The 6000-nt window shown below is 50.3% G+C and overlaps 2 long non-coding RNA genes across 6 annotated transcripts; one reads left to right on the plus strand and one right to left on the minus strand.

Moving 5' to 3' along the window:
- Positions 1 to 119: 119 nt before the first annotated feature.
- Positions 120 to 632, minus strand: LOC127060468 (uncharacterized). 5 transcript variants are annotated; one of them, XR_007779582.1, is made up of 3 exons: positions 489 to 632; positions 302 to 454; positions 120 to 224 (listed from the first exon to the last, which is right to left on the minus strand). It is a non-coding gene; the product is annotated as an uncharacterized LOC127060468 (long non-coding RNA). The 5 variants fall into 5 exon arrangements; XR_007779581.1 differs by having other exon boundaries at positions 121 to 249; positions 302 to 460; positions 495 to 632; XR_007779580.1 differs by having other exon boundaries at positions 121 to 249.
- A 738-nt stretch (positions 633 to 1370) lies between these two features.
- LOC127060469 (uncharacterized) lies at positions 1371 to 2559 on the plus strand. The gene is made up of 2 exons (XR_007779585.1): positions 1371 to 1499; positions 1855 to 2559. It is a non-coding gene; the product is annotated as an uncharacterized LOC127060469 (long non-coding RNA).
- Positions 2560 to 6000: the final 3441 nt, after the last annotated feature.

Consider the following 6000-nt stretch of genomic DNA (forward strand, 5'->3'; position numbering starts at 1 on the left):
TATACTGTATCTACTACTATTGGCTTATATTGGATGTACTTATATTGTCTGTAATTATGTTGGCTTATATTGTGTGTACTTATATTGTGTGTAGCCACGCCGCCTTATATTGTGTGTACTTGTATTGCGTGTACCTGCGTCGGCTTATATCGTGTGTACTTACATTGTGTGTACCTGCGCCGCCTTACATTGTGTGTACCTGCGCCGCCTTACATTGTGTGTACCTGCGCCGCCTTACATTGTGTGTACCTGCGCCGCCTTACATTGTGTGTACCTGCGCCGCCCTTTACATTGTGTGTACCTTTACATTGTGTGTACCTTTACATTGTGTGTACCTTTACATTGTGTGTACCTTTACATTGTGTGTACCTTTACATTGTGTGTACCTTTACATTGTGTGTACCTTTACATTGTGTGTACCTTTACATTGTGTGTACCTTTACATTGTGTGTACCTTTACCTTGTGTGTACCTTTACCTTGTGTGTACTTTTACGATTGGAGCTGCCCTGCCCTGGCCCGTAGTCACAGCTAGGTAGAACAGTTACAAAAACTTTACTGTTCATCTGTCTTCTATGGGATTTTGGGTAGAAAACTTATTGGCCCAGGGCGGGGACAAGTCCTAGCTGTCAGATAGACGCTCGTTGACCACTTCCTCTCGTCTCACAGGTGCCCGAGGCTACCGATTTCCCCAGAATCTACCGTTTGACGTCAGGGAGCGGCAGCCAAAAGACGCGTCGACGCACATTCTCCAGCGTTTCAAATAAGGGCCGCAGCGAGCGTGTAAGGTGGAAGCGTGCGTGAGCATGTGTGAGAGCATGCCATTGTCTGTCTGTGTCCGCTTGTCTTTGCACGTGTGAGTGCATGCTTGCTGGATCTAACGTCATGTGTATGACCTTTGCTTTTCAGGTTTTTCAACTAATTTATAAATTTAGAATAAAAAATCCCCAGCCGGGGGGTTTTTTTTTTTTTCCCCCCGGCTGGGTTTTTTTTTCCTCGGTCCCGGCCGGTCCGCGAGGCGACGTTCATCGCCAAAGTTTGGGCGCGGACCGTCCAGGGACCGGGGTTTTCGTCAGGCAGGAGGATTTCTCGGAGGCTCCCGGGAACCACGTTCCCCAGGAGCCGTGCGAACGCGTGCCAGGTGTTAGCAGAGCGATTGCGACGTGAGAGATGTTGGGGTTGTGTGTAAGCTGAAGGAAACGTGTGTGCATGTGTGCGTGTGTATGTGTGTGTTGCAGGGTTCTAACCTTGTATGACTTTTGCTTTTCAGGTTTTTCAACTAATTTATAAATTTAGAATAAAAAATCCCCAGCCGGGGGGTTTTTTTTTTTTCCCCCCGGCTGGGTTTTTTTTTCCTCGGTCCCGGCCGGTCCGCGAGGCGACGTTCATCGCCAAAGTTTGGGCGCGGACCGTCCCGGGACCGGGGTTTTCGTCAGGCAGGAGGATTTCTCGGAGGCTCCCGGGAACCACGTTCCCCAGGAGCCGTGCGAACGCGTGCCTGGTGTTAGCAGAGCGATTGGGATCTGAGCGATGTTGGGTTTGTGTGTAAGCTGAAGGAAACGTGTGTGCATGTGTGCGTGTGTATGTGTGTAGGGTTCTAACCTTGTATGACTTTTGCTTTTCAGGTTTTTCAACTAATTTATAAATTTAGAATAAAAAATCCCCAGCCGGGGGGTTTTTTTTTTTTCCCCCCGGCTGGGTTTTTTTTTCCTCGGTCCCGGCCGGTCCGCGAGGCGACGTTCATCGCCAAAGTTGGGGCGCGGACCGTCCAGGGACCGGGGTTTTCGTCAGGCAGGAGGATTTCTCGGAGGCTCCCGGGAACCACGTTCCCCAGGAGCCGTGCGAACGCGTGCCAGGTGTTAGCAGAGCGATTGGGATCTGAGCGATGTTGGGTTTGTGTGTAAGCTGAAGGAAACGTGTGTGCATGTGTGCGTGTGTATGTGTGTGTTGCAGGGTTCTAACCTTGTATGACTTTTGCTTTTCAGGTTTTTCAACTAATTTATAAATTTAGAATAAAAAATCCCCAGCCGGGGGGTTTTTTTTTTTTCCCCCCGGCTGGGTTTTTTTTTCCTCGGTCCCGGCCGGTCCGCGAGGCGACGTTCATCGCCAAAGTTCGGGCGCGGACCGTCCAGGGACCGGGGTTTTCGTCAGGCAGGAGGATTTCTAGGAGGCTCCCGGGAACCACGTTCCCGAGGACCAACGATTGCCGGGGTGTAGTTTAGCAGTCGCGACGAGAGCGATGGTGAGGTTGTGTCGGAAGGGGCTGTTAGCGGTAGATGAACGTTGTTTGCTGTGCGCTTGTGTTGTTTTGGGTTTCCTGTAACAATAAATCAACATGTAATGAAAAGAGGGAAAAGGTCATCATATCGTGTTAATATGTGTTTTGTGTCGTATTGCTCTGTATTGTTATGTATTTGCATTATTGCTGCATTTCCCTGTATTGCTCTGTATGTAAATTTGACTTTTACCAGTGTGGCTATAGATTGTATGTGTACTCACAATTCTATACACTGTTTCCATGTATTTTGCTGAAGTGTAAATTAAAATATTCATTTAATAAAGTTGAATCAACCCTAATAAAGATAACCCCGCCCTCTCCCTACCCTGACCCCGGCTCCCGCCTACTTTTGTTGCGGTGTGGTCATTTTCTTCCACTCTATTTCTTCGTTTTGCTCCTCACTTTACTTTACTTTTCTATTTCTAACTTGACTTAAGCTCCATCTGTCCCTGACCTTTTGTTTCTGTTTCTCACTCTTTCTCGCTCTGCGTCTCTGCCAATGTAACTGTATTTCCATCTGCCTCCTTTTTTCCGTTTGTCCATTTCACTATTTGTCTGTGACCGTCTTTATTTTTCTCTCTTTTCTCTATACTTTGCACTTTATTTCCTTTTCTCTATAACTCTAACTCTTCTTTCTTCTTTTCCTCTCTGCGTTCTCCTTTTTCTTGGTTTGTCTTTTTCGCTCCTATTCCTTTCCTTTCCCACTCTAACCCTAAATTTCCACTTTAATCCTAGCCCCTTTTCTTTAACTCCTCTTCTTCAGTTTCTCCCTCTCCTTTTCCTTTTCCCTCTCCTCCATTCCTTTGGTTTTTTTCCCCCTCTTGCCCTCTCTTTTCTCCATCTTCTTGCTTCTTCCTCTCTACTTCTTTGTCTCTGTTTTCTCTATTTCCCTCTGTTCTCTCTACTTGTCTTTTTCCTCTCTCTTTTCCCTCTCTTTTTCCTTTTCCCCCCCTCTCTCTTCTGGTCCTTTTTCCCTCTCTCTCTCTCTTTCTTTTCCCTCTCGCTCTCCTGTCTGTCTTTTCCCCCTCTCTCTCTCTGTCTTTTCCCCTCTTCTCCTCTCTCTGTCCTTTTCCTTTTCCCTCTCATCTCTCTCTGTCTTTTACCGCTCCTCTCTCTCCCTCCTTCCGTCTTTGTCTTTTCCGCCCTCTCTCTCTCTCTCTCTCTCTCGTCTCTCCCTCCTCTCTCTCTCTCTGTCTTTTTTCCCTTTCTCTCTGTCCTTTTTTCTTTCCCTCTCACTCTCTCCTCTTCTCATGTCTCTTTCGCTTTCTTCGCCTTCCAGCTCATCCTCTCTCTCTCGTCTGCTCTTTCTCTTTTCCCTCTCCTCGTCTACTGCATCTCGTCTCTCTCTCTCTCTCTCTTGTCTTCTTTTCCCTCTTCTCCCTCTCTCTTCTCTTTCCTCTTCTCTCCTCTCTCTCTCTTTCTTTTCCCTCTCTCTCTTTTCCCTGAATCTTTCCTCTATTTCCTCTTTACTTTTGTCTTCCTTTCTAGCTTTAGATTAAACATGCAGCAGTAGAAACTTTCAGGCTCCCTGGGAGTAAAAGAAAAAAAAAATATTTAAATAAAAAAAACCCTTTTACTCCCCGGGAGCCTGAAATTTTCTACTGCTGCACCAGACATATAGTTTTTTTCTTCTTTTTAATATATACCATAGACACCTATAATCAATACCCCACCTGCTACCAATCAATACCAACCAGCAGCCCCCCCCACCACAGACCAAACGACATATAGCGCGCATAGCGCCATCTGCCGTCCGTCGGTCTGAATTACAATACCAGCGCCCCCATGGCGTCATACATAAGAAAACTGCAGGCACAGCGCCCCCTGCCGTCCAAATAGGCGCACTACACAGACAACGCCGACAGGTGACGTCACGAAAGCGACACCCCACAGAAAGGACCCCTGAAGCATAGGCGTCCTAGCAGAGGCCTGATAAAAATGCCGACACAAACCACTCGCTCTAAAAACAATTCCCCGCGACGCCAAGCTGTTCAGCTGTACCGGAACACGCCGAGCAACACCGGGAACTATCTACACTCAAGCCAAAAAGCAGCGAAAACCAGGAAAAAAAAAACCGAGCCGAACGCCGCCATATTTGCCCGCGATCACGTGACCCCCTGGGCGCCGCCATCTTGCCGGCACCACGGCCCCCCCTGGCGCGCCATTTTTGCCGAACCACGTGGTTCCCTTCCCACTGGGGTGCCGCCTTTGCCGGAAAAACCACGTGTTTCCCCGGGGCTCCGCCATTTTGCCAAAACCCGTGTTTCCCCTGGGTCCGCCATTTTGCCGAAACCACGTTTCCCGGGCGCGGCCATTTGGCCGGAAACCCGTGTTTCCCGGGCCGGCCGCCATTTTGCCGGAAACCCTTGTTTCCCTGGGCGCCGGCCATTTTGCCGGAACGCACGGTGCTCCCCTGGGCGCCGCCATTTGCCTGAAACCCACGTGCTCTCCCCGGTGCCCGCCATTTTGCCGGAAACCACTGCTTCCCCTGGGTCTCCGCCATTCTGCCGGAAACCAGTGCTCACCGGGCGCCGCCTTTTGCCGGAACCACGTGCTCCCCTGTCGCCGCCCATTTTTGCCGGAAACCACGTGTTCCCCCGGGCGCCGCCATTTTGCCGGAAACCACGTGTTCCCCTGGGCGCCATTTTGCCGGAAACCACGTGCTCCCCTGGGCGCCGCCATTTTGCCGTACACCACGTGCTCCCGGGCGCCGCCATTTTGCCGGAAACCACGTGTTCCCCCGGGCGCCGCCATTTTGCCGGAAACCACGTGCTCACCCGATGGGCGCCGCCATTTTCCCGGAAACCACGTGACCCCCCCTACGGCCGCCATCTTGAACACCAGCCGGTAAGGATCTACATACGATTATTTCTTAATATTTTAATACTTTTAATCATTTTAATCATATCAAAAGGCACAATACCAACACCCTAAGGTAAAAATCTAAACATCCAGCCAAGGGGGACACACCACAGACAGGATTTAGGTCTACAGATGAAGCCCAGGAGTACAGCTGCACCCTAAGCCAACAGGTGAGGCCTAGGCAGTAGTTCCAAGCCTCACATTCAGGGACTAGGGTTACAGTTAGGGTTTCAGGGTATTATGAGGGCAGTGTAGGGGCTGGGGGTTATGAAGTTAGGGGGTAGGCAGTTGGAGTTTCAGGGTTTCAGGGTTTCAGGGTTTCAGGGTTTCAGGGTTAGGGGTTAGGGGTTAGGGTTAGGGTTAGGGTCGGGGTTTAGGCTTAGGCTTAGGCTTAGGCTTAGGCTTAGGCTTATGCTTTGCTTAGGCCTTCCGGCTTAGGCTTAGGCTTATGTCTTAGTGTTAGGGGTAGGGTTAGGGTTAGGGTTAGGGTTAGGGTTAGGGTTAGGGTTAGGGTTAGGGTTAGGGTTAGGTTCGTTTTATGGTTAGGTTTCGGGTTTAGGGTTTCGGTTATGGTTTAGGGTTCGGTTGGGTTCGGGTTAGGGTTCGTTGGGTTCGGGTTGGGTTAGGGTTCGGTTTCGGTTTCGGGTTTCGGTGTTCGGGTTCGGGTCGGTTCGGGTTCTGGTTCGGGTTCGGGTTCGGGTTCGGGTTCGGGTTCGGTTTCGGTTTCTGGTTCGGGTTCTGGTTCGGGTTCGGGTTCGGAGTTGGGTTCGGGTTCGGGTTCTGTTTTTTCGGGTTCGGGTTCGGGTTCGGGTTCGGGTTCGGGGTTCGGGTTCGGGTTCGGGTTCGGGTTCGGGTTCGGGTT

The sequence above is a fragment of the Serinus canaria genome, chromosome 25, assembly GCF_022539315.1.
Source record: "Serinus canaria isolate serCan28SL12 chromosome 25, serCan2020, whole genome shotgun sequence".
Lineage (NCBI taxonomy): Eukaryota > Metazoa > Chordata > Aves > Passeriformes > Fringillidae > Serinus > Serinus canaria.